This window comes from Dipodomys spectabilis, unplaced genomic scaffold (genome assembly GCF_019054845.1).
Source record: "Dipodomys spectabilis isolate Male_0828 unplaced genomic scaffold, ASM1905484v1 ptg000424l, whole genome shotgun sequence".
NCBI classification, from domain to species: Eukaryota; Metazoa; Chordata; class Mammalia; order Rodentia; family Heteromyidae; genus Dipodomys; species Dipodomys spectabilis.
Window position 1 is genome coordinate 4,064,319 of NW_024871101.1, and position 13,663 is coordinate 4,077,981.

Here is a 13,663-nt window from a genome sequence, read left to right on the forward strand (position 1 = left end):
TAATTGACACACCTTATTGCACAGCTCATCTTTTTTTTTTCTTTTTTATTCTATTCTTTCTTTTTTTTTGGGGGGGGGGTTCCGGTTGTGGGGCCTGAACTCTGGGATGGGTACTGTCCCTGATCTCTTCAGCTCAAGGCTAGCACTCTAGCACTTGAGCCACAGCTCCACTTCCGGCTTTTTTCTTTTTTCTTATGTGGTGCTGAGGAATCAAACCCAGGGCCTCATGCATGCAAGGCAAGCACTCTACCACTGAGCCACCTTCCCAGCCTGCACAGCTCATCTTATACTGAACTCCCTGTAAGTTTCCAAGCCAAGTCTACACTGGCAAGAGCAGACAAAAATGAATCCATGGACAATTAGAATATCACAAAAGATAATGACAAGAAAGTCTGTGTGCATTTCATTAATAACAATCTCAACTTTTTAATCAAAAGATAGAATAGCAAGTTGGATTAAAAAAATAAGATCATCCATTTGTTCTATAAAACAAATGCTTGTTTGACTGTTTTCCATTCATAATTCTATTAAGATTTTTGTTGCTGATAGAAATACATACACAAAGCAAAAGTAAACTTCAAGTGCTGAATAAATATCTTTTTATAAATAAAGAAGAAGAAATGAATCTAATTGACAAATTCTTTGTCTTAAGGTTAAGCTATGGGAAAAGGTTTCCAAGCAATTGAAACCTGAAATAAACCAAGAATAGCTAAATTCATATTTGACAAGACAGTATGAAGACCAAAATAAGTCTGAAAAAGACAAAAAAGGCAACTTTATATTAGTGAAAGGAACAATCCATCAAGAGAAGATTATAACTGTTAATATATATCCATCCTCACTTAATTAAGCAAATACCACTGGACTGGAGCACAGATATATCACAAAACAATAATAGTGTATGACTTCAATACCCATTTTCACCAATAGATAGAATGTCTATACCACATAATCCTCAGAATTAAATAATAGTCTAGATTAAATGGATTTAAAAGACATTTATTGAATATTTTATCCATCATCTGTAAAAAATGCATTCATCTCAGGAGCCCATGGAACTTTCACCAAAATAATTATGTTTTATGACAAAGCACATATTGACAAATACAAGAAAAGAACCCCCTTTATTATATAATACCATAATGGAATAAAACTAAAACTCTACAACTAAAGAAACTACAGAAAATATTCAAATATATAAATAGTGAACAATTCTTTATTGAACAACCAGTAGGTCATTCAAAAATTAAAGAGGAGAAATTTTTGAATTCTCATGAATATAAAAATGATCTTATGAATATAAAAACAAATATCAGAACATTTATTATATAGTAAAAAGCAGAGCTAAGAGGAAAGTTTGCAACTATGAAAACCTACAGAATATTTCAAATAAGTAATCTATTGATAGACCTCAAACTTCTAGAAAAGAAGAATAGATTGATCCAAAATTAGTGTACAAGAAGAAATAATAAAGATTAAGGCTAATGATAATGAAATTGAGACTAAGCAAATACATAAACTCATTAAAACAATTAGTTCATTAACCCAATTAGTCAAACAAAACATCAGAAAGACCCCTCAATGATAAAAAAAATAGAGATGGGAAAGTGTGTAGCACAACGAATTGCAATGAAATGCAGAGGATCATTAAGGAGTTCTTCAATTTTCACACTGATAAATTTTAAAATCTAGAACAAATAAGTTTCTAGATACATTTGGTAAGAATAATTGAACCAAAAGAATATCAATTTTTGAAAGATATATAACAAGTAATGAAATTGAAGAAGTAATAATCTTCCAGCAAAATTCCAGGAATTAACAGATTCAATATTGAATCCTATCAGATCTTTAAAGTAAGGTTACCACCAATGATCCTCCAATTATACCATAAATTAAAGAAAGAACAATTCCAACCTCATTCTGTAAAGTCAATGCTATCTTGACAGCAAAACCAGATAAGGACACAAAAAAAGGAAATTAGAAGGCTGGGTATCAGTGGTTTCATGCCCGTACTACTACTCAGGAGACTGAGATCTGAAGACATAGTTTGAAGTCAGCATGGACAGAAAAGTCCATGAGACTATTTTCAATTAATCACAGAAAAGTCTGGGAGTAGTGTGGTAGGTCAAGTGATAGAGTCCTAGACTTGAGCCCAAGAAGCTCAGGGACAGCACCCAGAACCTGAGTTCAAGCCCGAGGACTGACAAATAGAAAAAGATAAAAACAAAGAAAGGAAGAAAGGAAAGAAAGAAGGAAAAAAGGAAGGAAAGAAAGAAAGAAAGGAAGGAAGGAAGGAAAAGAGAAAGAGAGAGGGATGGAGAGAGGGATGGAGAAAGAGAGGGAAAGACAAGAAAATTAGAGATATTTCTTGATGAGCATTAATGCAAATTTTCTCAAAAAATACTTGCAAACCACGTTCAACAGCACATTAATTTTTTAAAAAAATATGATCTAATTAGATTTATTCCATGGATACAAGAATGAAATGCAAACTGAATACTCAAAAAATGTAATATAGCTCACAAACAAAATTAAAGATATAACTGGTATGACCATCTTAACAGATTCAGAAAACATCTTTGTCAAAATTCAATATACTCATAGGATAAAATGAATAAAAATGGAATAAGAAGGAATGTACCCCAACACAATTAAGATTATATATGACAAATTTATAGCTAATTTCACACCAATGTGGCAAAACTGAAATAATTTCTTCCAAAATCTTCATTTCTTCTTGTAAATAATTTCTTCTTTTAAAGCCTGAGTGTATCCACTCTCCCTACTCTTATTCAATATACTATTGGAATTCCTAGTCAGAGTAGAAAAGCAAGAGAAAGATTCAAATATGATAGGAAGAAATCAAATTTTCATGTCAATATGACCCCATATTCAAAAGATTCTGTAGTCTATAGATCTCACCAAAAATATCCTGGATCTGATAAACATTTCTTGTCAAAGTAACAGGAAACAAAATTAACAATAGCTTTTTCCTCCTATACCAAAATTGATCAGGCTGAGAGTAAAGAAAACCACATTCAGAATGACCTAAAAAAATATCTAGGAATAAACTTGAAAGACTTCTTCAATGAAAAGTATGAAACTTTAGAGAACTCAAAGAAAACACCAGGTAATGGAAAGGCCTCCTATTTTAATGGACTAGCAGGATTAAGAAAATGGTTTTAGTAACAAAATCAACCTATAGATTCAATGCAGTCCCCATCAAAGCACCGATGGCATTCACAGAAATTGAAAAGTTCTGAAATGAAACATAGAATACCAAAAAATAGAAAAAGTAATCTTGACCAAAAAAAAGCAGTACTGGAGGCATCACAGTACTGGGCTTCAAATTATACTATAGAATTATGGCAACAAAAACAGCATAGTACTGGACAAAACAGACACCAAGTTTAACAGATCAACCAGAGTAAGAGAGTCATAAATAAGCTGACTAATATACATCCATCTAATTTTTGAGAAAGGAGTCAAAAAGATATATTAGAGAGAAGAGAACCTCTTCAACAAATTGCTCTATAAAATTGAATATCCAAAGGAAAAATACTGAAACTAGGTACCTATAGTTCCTTTGTACAAATTCAATTTGTAAAAATAATAGATCAAAGATACCAATGGGAGAATGAAACTTTGAAACTATTACAGGAAAATGTAGAGAAAATATGTGAAGATTACAAGCATAAGCCATTATTTTTAAGTAGGATTCCAATTGCCTAGGAAATAAGAGCAAGAATTGGCACATGTACTGCATCAGGTTAAAAAGCTTCTGCAAAGCATAGGAAACCATTACTGGACTGAAGAGACAACCCAGAGAAAAAATAAAAGAAATCTGACAGGTATTCATCAGATAAAGAATTAATATCCAAAATATAGAGTTTAAAAATTAATACCAAAAGAATAACTCAGATAATCAATGGGCAAATGAATGGACAGTTCTCAGAAGAAATACAAGTATCTAAAAAACAAAATAAATGATGTTCAACCTGTTTTTTTGTCTGGGGGGGGGGGGGAGGGCTGAACTCTGGGCCAGGGCTCAGTTCTTCAGCTCAAAGCTAGCACTCTGCCACTTGAGCCACTTTACCACTTCCAGCTTTTTCTGCTTATGTGATACTGAGGAATAGAACCCAGAGCCTCATGCATGCTAGGCAAGCCCTCTACCACTGAGTCACCTTCCCAGCCCCATGTTCAACCTTTTTAACCTTTAAGAAAATGCAAGGCTAGGTATTGGTGACTTATGCCTGTAATCCTAGCTCAAGAAGCTGAGATCTGAGGATCACAGTTCAAAGCCAGTCCATGCCAGAACGTTTCTGAGGCTTTTATCTCCAGTTTACTACCAAAAAGTCTTAAATGGTGCTGTGGCTCAAAGTGGTAGTGGACTAGCCTTGTATACAAAAATCTCAGGGACAGTGCCTGACTTCAAGCCTCAGTACCAGCACAAGAAAGAATGAAAAAGAAGAGAGAGAGAGAGACAGAGACAGAGAGACAGAGACAGAGACAGAGAGAGACAGAGAAGAAGGAAGGAAGGAAGGAAGGAAGGAAGGAAGGAAGGAAGGAAGGAAAGAAGGAAGGAAGGAAGGAAGAGAGGGAGAAAGGAAGGAAGGAAGAAAATGCAAACTAAAATGACAGTGAGATTCTAGCTTACTCAGACAGAATGGCTATCATCAAGAAAATAAATAGAAAATGCTAGTGAAGATATAGGTACAGAGTGGGGACAAGAAAACCTCATATACTGTGGGAATATAAGCTAGGGTAACCATAAAGAAAAGCAGTATGCAAGTACAAACACACACACACACACACATACACACATACACACACACACACAGTCTGACATTATGACCCTATATATTACTCTTGAATGTATATCTAAAGGAGTGCAAATCAACACATAAGAGAGATTCCTGCAAACTCATCGTTATTACTGCCCTATTTACAATAGCCAAAGTGTAAAAACAACCTAGGAGCCCAATAACCAATAATGAATGAAGAAAATGTGAGATAGGAGGAATAAAACAGGAAAATGAATGAGACTAGAGATCAACATGTTAAGGAAAATAAACCAAGTCTAATATGCTGAACACCACAAATTTTCATCCATATGTAGAATCTTAACCTAAATCAATAATATATACACTTGACGAAATTATGCAGCATAAGCCTATTTTACAAGAAATGTCAGAGTCATGGGCTGGAAATGTGGCTTAGTAAAGTGCTTGCCTAGCATGTGTGAAGCCCCGGGTTTGATTCTCCAGTACCACATAAAAAGAAAAAGCTGGAAGTTAGAAACAATTGCATGAAAGAAAAAAAAAACATTTAAATACTTATCTTGGGGTTAATTCCCCTAACATCAACTTATCTGACCTTTTCTGCTTGACTCAGACATATACTAGTTATTGCAAATAAGGGAAACCATGGGACCTATGTTTCTTTGGGCCTGGCTTACTTCACTTAATATAATTTTTTCCATAAGATGATTTCTATGTTGCTTTGTATGTCCCTCCCCCTCAGTATAACCCTTGTTTTCACTGCATATGATGTTGGTATAATTTGTGGAGGGCAAGGGCAAAAACAAATTGTTTAACTAGGGATACAGGTGGACCCATTGCAACAATGAGATGCACAAGTTGTTATGTCGAAAAACGAACTTTACAACTTTGGTGGGGGGAGGGAGGATCGGGTGAGGGGAGGTGAGGGAAGTATGGGAAGGGATGGGAAGGGGAAACAAAGAGGAGGCAACAATGCTTGATAAAAAATGTACTCGCTATCTTGCCCATGTAATTGTAACTCCTCTGTATGGTATTCTCACAATAAAAAAAAAGAAAAAGAAAAAGCTGGAAGTTGCTACTCTGGTTCAAGTGATAGAGCACTAACCTTGAGGTCAGGGACAGAGACCAGTCCCTGAATCCAAGCCCCAGGACAGGCAAAAAGAAAAAGGAAAAAAAACTGTCAGAGTCATTCAAGTTGATACAAAAAGACTACCAATGTAGTGACAGAAAATATAGAACTCACTAAGTAGATAGATTTTTTTTTCTTGGGGTTCTTTTTTTTTTTTAATTTAATTTTATTTGTGAACATACTGTACAGAGGAGTTACAGTTACATGGGCAGGATAATGCGTACATTTCTTACCAAGCATTGCAGCCTCCCCCCTCCCCCCCTAATTAGATAGATTTTTTTTAAATAAAGGATACTGTTAAATTATAGTGATACATAAATCACTTTTAATATGGCTACACAAGTCAAAGACAAAAGTATAAAAATAAGTATTACAAAAGTATGCTAATGAAATCACAATATAGTAATGCTATTTGTAATCAGGTAAGTGTGACTTACATATGTAATCTTACCTGCTCAGCAAATCGAAAACTGCAGTAATATGGTTCAAAGTTACCATATGCAGAAAGGTTTTTTAGTCTCCATATTCAGCACCATTAATTTTGCCAAATGCTGGGCTGGAGGAATGGCTCAAGTGGTAGAGCACCAGCCTAGCAAGCAAACCTGAATTCCGACATTAGTACTGCACACATACATACATACACACACACAAACTTGCTATTTGTGACACTGATATCAAGAAATGAGAAGGGAGTCAAAATATAAAGTATTTGCATTAAACTAAAGTTCAGTTGTTATCAGATTATCACTATATAGTGTTTTATATAAGCACCATGGTAATCACGAAGAAAATATCTATAGAATATATAAAAAAAGAAAATGAGAAAGTAATCAAAGCCTGTCACTACAAAACTTCAAGGTAAAACAATGAAAGGCTGAAAAAAAGAAACTTGAATAGAAAAACCTACACCACAGGCAAATTGTTGGGGGGAAAAAAAACAACAAAAGGTCTTTTCCTTTCAAGAATTACTAATATAAATGAATTAAACATTTCAAAATATATAGAGCGGCTGAATGAATGTTTTGAAATTCCAGCTATTCTAAAAAAAACTTACTTTAGATTTAAGAATACTCATAGACAAGTGGATGGATCTTTAAAAATGCTATGCAAATCATTGCCAAAAGAAAACATGAACAACCAAACTTACAGAAAACAAAATTAGACTTTTGTTAAAAGACAAATAGGAGCCAACTCAGAATGAAAAAGCTCTTCAGATTTCAGTTCCAAAATAATCAACAAAATGCCAGATTGGGGGAGTAATCCAATTGGCAAAACATCAGCTGTGAACAAACAAGCTAAGAGGAAGTAACGGGCTCTGAGTTCAAACTCTGGCTCTGGCAAAAGAAATTAAAGATAAGTAGTACATCATAAAAGAATGAAACTGTGGCTTCAATCAAAATATGTAATATGATGAGCAATTACATGCTAAAATACATAACCTAGAAAAAAAGATGTTTTCCTATAAAATGAAATATCTAGAAACTGAATTAAGATTAGAACAGACATAGAAATAATAAGCAGCTTGAACAAGAATTTTTTTTAACTACAACCAAAAAAAAAACTCAAGAACCAGCTAATTTCATTGGTACAGTAAATTCTACCATTTAAAGAAAAACTAATATTAAATCTTATGCTATCTATCATTACCCCTTCTGTATTCTTACAACTGAACACTAAACATCAGGTGATTTTTTTTAAAAAATCAATGTTCCAGGACCTCAAGGTTGCATGCCACTGGGAAAGGTGGAACAGTAAGAGTATGTGAGAAAAAAAGAGCAAGGGAGAGCCAAACTCTTTTATAACAAACTCATTCTCACAGACTTAACCTATTCCCAAGAAAAGTAATTCACTCATGAAAACAGACCTCTAATTTAATCTTAATATACTCTACCTCCCAATATTTCTCATGGGATTAAGACTCTCTTTCTTTTTCTTTTCTCTTCTTTCTTTTTATTTTCTCTCTCTTTTTTATGCAGGTTCTAGTGCTTGAACTCAAGTCTGGTGACTATCCCTAAGCTTTTGTGCACAAGGCTAGGACTCTACCACTTGAGCCACAGCTTCACTTCTGGCTTTTTGGTAATTAATTTGAGATAAGAGTCTCATGGACTTTACTGCCAGGGCTGGCTTCAAACCATGATCCTCAGTTCTCAGACTACTAAGTACCTAGAATTACAGGTGTGAGCCCCTGGCACTCAGCCTAGAATGAAATTTCTAACACATAAGTTTTGGTGGACGGACTCTAATCATAGCACTGTTTTAAAAAATATTGAAGAGGAAGATTTCTACATTCATTTTATATGGTCAGCCACAAAAGAATATTATGAGGACAAAATTACTGATAAAGCTAGGGATTAAAATTGTAACAAAATACTTGCAAACCAAAAAAATGCAAACCATTCAATATGATCAAATGAATTTACCCAAATTGAATAATTCAAGATTGGTTCACGTTAACAGAATGACGATAACAATAATATAATCATTTTAGTAGATGCAGAAAAAGTATTTTACAAAATTCCACACCATCCATGATAAGAAGTACTCAAAAACAGGAATACAAAAAATTACCTTACATACAGAGCTCACATCTAATGTCACACGCAATGATGAAGGGATAAACATTTTTCTTCAAAGATAAGGAACAAAACCGTCTGCCCATTCAGCATTTCTATTTTGTAGATTTTGAGAAAACTGATCTAAGAAGTTAAAAAGAAAAACAAACAAAAAACCTCTCCAAATTAGAATGGAAGAAATAGGAGCCAGGTTTGCTGGCACATGCCTTTAATACTACCAAGGATTATCATGAATTTGTGGTAACTTGAACTATACAGCAGAAACCTATATCAGAAAGAAAAAGAAAAAATAAAATCATGATTTTGTACAGTAATCATGCTCAGAACTAGTAAATAATACAGCAAATTTGCATGCTTAAAAACTCAACATACTTAGCAAGGATATGGTGGCTCATGCTTACAATCCTAGCTACTCAGGAGGTTGAGATCTGAGGATCGAGGTTCAAAGGCAGCCCAGGCAGGAAAGTCCATGAGACACTTATCTCCCATAAACCACCAGAAAACCAGAAGTGGTTCTGTGGCTCAAGTGGTAGAGTGCTAGCCTTGAGCTGAAGAGCTCAGGGACAGTGCCCAGGCTCAGAGTTTAAGCCCCACGACCGACAGAAAAAAACAAAACACCTCACGTAAATCTCACCTTTCAGACAGGGAAGATGTTCAAGCTATGTTAAGTGAGAAAAAGAGAATTTCTTCCTGCAAAGTCTTTTTTTTTTTTTTGCCAGTCTTAGGGCTTGAAATCAGGGTCTGAGAACTGTCCCTGAATTTCTCTGGGCTCAAGGATGGCACTCTATCACTTGAGCCACAAAGCCACTTTCACCGTTTTCTGTTTATGTTGTACTGAGGAATCAAACCCAGGGCTTCATTCATGCTAGGGAAGCACTCTACCACTCAGACACATTCCCAGCCCTTGCAGACAGGTCTTAAACAACCTCCTTTCTTCTGCTCAATATTCAGGTTCCCCCAGCATGATTACTACATGTGGCTGCTTTGAAATGTACACTCCCTTGCTTTCACCAGGACTGTTGGCTTACCAATTACCTTTGCCTGTAAGTTCACTGTACTCACTGAATTTCTCAGAATTGTGCAATTTAGTTAAATATGTAAACATATAAGAAATGTGTTCTTTCTATAAAAACAAAAGGGATAGCTTTAGAAACAGCTAATAAAGGTGAACAAACATAAAATTATACCCAAAATATGTATGTGAAGCAACTTTGAGAAATTGAGAAAGCCAGGCACTCCTAGCTACTCAGGAGGCTGAGATCTGAAGTTTGTGGTTCAAAGTCAGCCTGGGCAGGTAAGCCCATAAGACTCTTAACTACCAATTAACTCCTACAAAACTGGAAGTAGCACTGTGGCTCAAAGTGGTAGGGCACTAGCCTTGAGAAAACTCAAGGACTGGGTACTGTTCCTGAGTTCAAGTTCACGACCAAAAAAAATCAACACACAAGCAAGATTTTATTATTACAATTAAATATCCGGAAGAAATTCACTGACTACAGCATCAAACTACAAACTATTGATGAAATAAATTAAAGAAGATAATTTGAATGTAGAAATATAACAAATTTATCATTTTTATATTGTCCATGCTTTATAAATGCATCTGTATATCCAATGTATCCCTTTAAAATTCTAGTATTTTATTTCAGAAATAGAAAAAAATTTCTAAAATTCATATGTAATATGGAATGTCTGAAACACTATTGAGTCTGATTTCAAAAGTTACTACACTGTTCAAAAAGAAATGGACTCATTTCCTGACTTATGTCACTGTAAACCCTCTATATGTCACCTTTACAATAACAATATATATTAAAAAAAGAAAAAATTACAAAGGCATATTAAGGAAAAATGTGTCATATTGATATAACTGTATAGTAAATTAGAACATAAAAGAGATCATAAATTTTATCTATTAAAATGTGAGAAAACGATCTTCAACAAAGTTTTCAAAAGTTCACAATTGTAAAGAATTCTCTTCACAAAATGGTATAAGGAAAATTGAATGCCTTAATGCAGAATAATAAATTTGGGTCATCAAATCAACTAAATATATGACAGACTTAAAGCTGAAATTAAAGACTTAAAGCTGAAACAGTATAATTCTTAGGGAATTTTTATTTTGTCAGTGGTCGTAAGGCTTGAACTATGGTCCTGGGTGCTGTCCCTGAGCTCTTCAGCTCAAGGCTCTACTATTTTGAGCCACAGAGCCACTTCCCCTTTTCTGCTGGTTAATTGAAGGTAAGAGTCTCATGGACTTTCCTGCCTGGGTTGGCTTTGAACCCAGGTCCTCAGATCTCAGCCTCTTAAGTAGCTAGGATTACAGGTATGAGCCACCAGTGCCCAGCTAAAATTTTTATATTGATCTTTGCAATAATTTCTTGGCTATGACACAAAATCTACAGGCAGTAAAATAAAAATTGATAAATAGAGCTACTTCAAACTAAAATGATTCTGTACAGTTAAGGAATACATCAGAGAAAAAAAAAGCAGCCTGTGAAATGGGAGAAATACCTGCAAATTGGCAAAGGACTCAAATAGACATTTCTCAGAAAAGTGGCATACTAAAAAAAATAAAAAGAAAAGTGGCATATAATAACTAACGAGCATACAAAAACAGTGCTGTCATTATAATGTAAATGAAAGCAAAAATGATGGTGAGGATGTTGATAAAATGGAACCTGTTAATCCATTAGTGGAAATGTAAAATGGTGCAAATATGGAATTCTTCAAAAAGTAAAAATAAGTTAATAAATATCTGGGGATGTATTTCAGTGGTAGAGAGCCTACATAATCTATATGAGACACTTCGGACAATCCCCAAAATATCATTTTATTATTATAAAAAAATTATAATGAATGAAAAAGGAAATGCATCATTTCCATTTTTTCAAGTAATCTTAATTTTTGTCTTTATGCTAATCAACTGAAGGAATATCTGCTCTCCTATGTTCACTGCAGCAGTATTTGTAATAGTCAAGAGGAAGAAACAATGCCAATGTTCATTGAGAGAGGGATTATATAAAGAAAATATTATTTATATACACAATAAACTATTAGCCTGAAAATGGAAATGTTAGCCTGGTGCCGGTGGCTCATGCCTGTAATCCTAGCTACTCAGGAGGCTGAGATCTGAGGATCATGGTTCAAAGCCAGAAACTCTTATCTCCAATTAATCACCAGAAAACCCGAAGTGGCACTGTGGCTCAAGTGGTAGAGTGCTCACCTTAAACTGAAGAGCTCAGGGATAGTGCTCAGTCCCAGAGTTCAAGCTCCACGACCAATGAAAAAAACAGGAAATATTATATTTGAGAACATGGATGAACCTTGAGAACTTTATACAAAATTAATAAGTCAGTTATGGAAGATCAAACATGATATGATTCAACTTACACAACACATCTAAAGTAGTCATACTCATTACAATTGAGAGTATAATGATAATAAACTGGATTAGTGGGCAGAAGAAAAGGAAAGAAAAGGTATAGTTCAATTTTGCAAGATTAAAATGTATTGGAGATCTAATGTATCACATTGGGCTTATATTTAACAATTATTAAAATGGTAGATCTCATGGTTTTTGTTTTACACCACAATGAAAGAATCAAAAACAAAGATAAAAAGAAATTCATCAACCAATATCACCTGTAAATGTACATGAAAATAAACTAACAAATACTTGCAAACTAAAATCTACAATATATAAAGAGCGTAAGATTTTATAGCCAAGATCATTTAAGCCAAACAATGTGACAAATATGAATTTTGATACTCAAATATCTACAATTTAAGACTATAAAGGGAAATCATATGATTATTATAATACATGCAGAAATATTTTGGTAAATATCAACTTTCTTTCATGATGAATCTTTTAATAAATCAGGAATAAAAAGTAAATTTCTCAGTGCTTTTTTTAAAGATTGTACCAGTATCTACCACAAAATCAAACTTGACGATAAATGATTCTAGTTGCCTTCAATTTGAGATAGCAAACACAACAACAAAGCAGGATTCTAAATGTAGTGGTCAATGCAATATGTCAATAATATGCTTAATTTAAGCAGGGATAGTTTAACAATGTGAATTGGAAAAACTGGTATTAGAAAACTAAAAGGGCAAATTTTGAGTACTAAGGAAATGAATAGGATAGTAGCTCTAGGAAAAGACAACATTCCTAAATCTAGGTAAACAAGCAGAAAAGGTTAGGTCTATGGAAATTTAGAAGCTTTTAAAAAAAGGAAAAGAAAGAAAAACAACTTCAGAAATAAGGACCAACTCTGTGAGGAATCGCTCCTTGATAAGTGATAATGATCAGATTAAAGAATGACTCCATGGAGGCTAGGACTCATATCACTGAAGATAAGCCACAACTAATGATTCATGATTTTGTGCTAATACCTCCAATAGAAGCACTAACAGACTCATTTTTGGAATAGGGCAAAACGCTGGACAGTTAAACAAATTCTTACAGAAACTATATGCCACTCCTCTGGTGAAGAACCATGGCTCAAGCAATACTAACATGGACCAAAAGCAGAGTCTGTTCTTCCAAACTTAAAATTCCTTTCTAGGGCACATTATTGGAGAAAGCTAACAAAGAACTAGCTTGAGAAGGAGAAATGTATGAGGAAGGGCTTCAGCTGAGCGCTACAATACAGACTAATGAAGGATAAATTTGAAGCATCAGGATGATAATTTAATGGCTAGCAAAAAATATAGAAATATTATATTCTCTTGTATTTTATAATTATAGTTGAACTATTTCAGCAACATGTATTTCTTTCCCACATTACATCAGGGCTGTGGGGTTGTAGGGTTGGTAGCAGTTTTGTCCAGCTCTGCTTGGCTTCCATACATGTTCTTATTTTCATTCCAACTTAATATCAACTCCATCTTGCCTATAGTCTTTTTGGAGAGAGGACGTAAGAGTTTAAGAAAATGTAATCTAGAAAATGGAATTGAAAACTTTTGTTCAAAGGGGGCATTCATCACATTAATTCATATGCTATTGGCCAAATCATGTCTGTGTCCAATTGCTGAGACATTGATGTGAGAAGTATAGCCTCTCATGGGGACTAGTGGGTGGAAGGGCAAGTTACAATCAAATCGCATGACAATTGTTTGGGGCTATAAAGTTCTATTGCACAGAAATAATAATAGTTGGGAAAAATAATCAT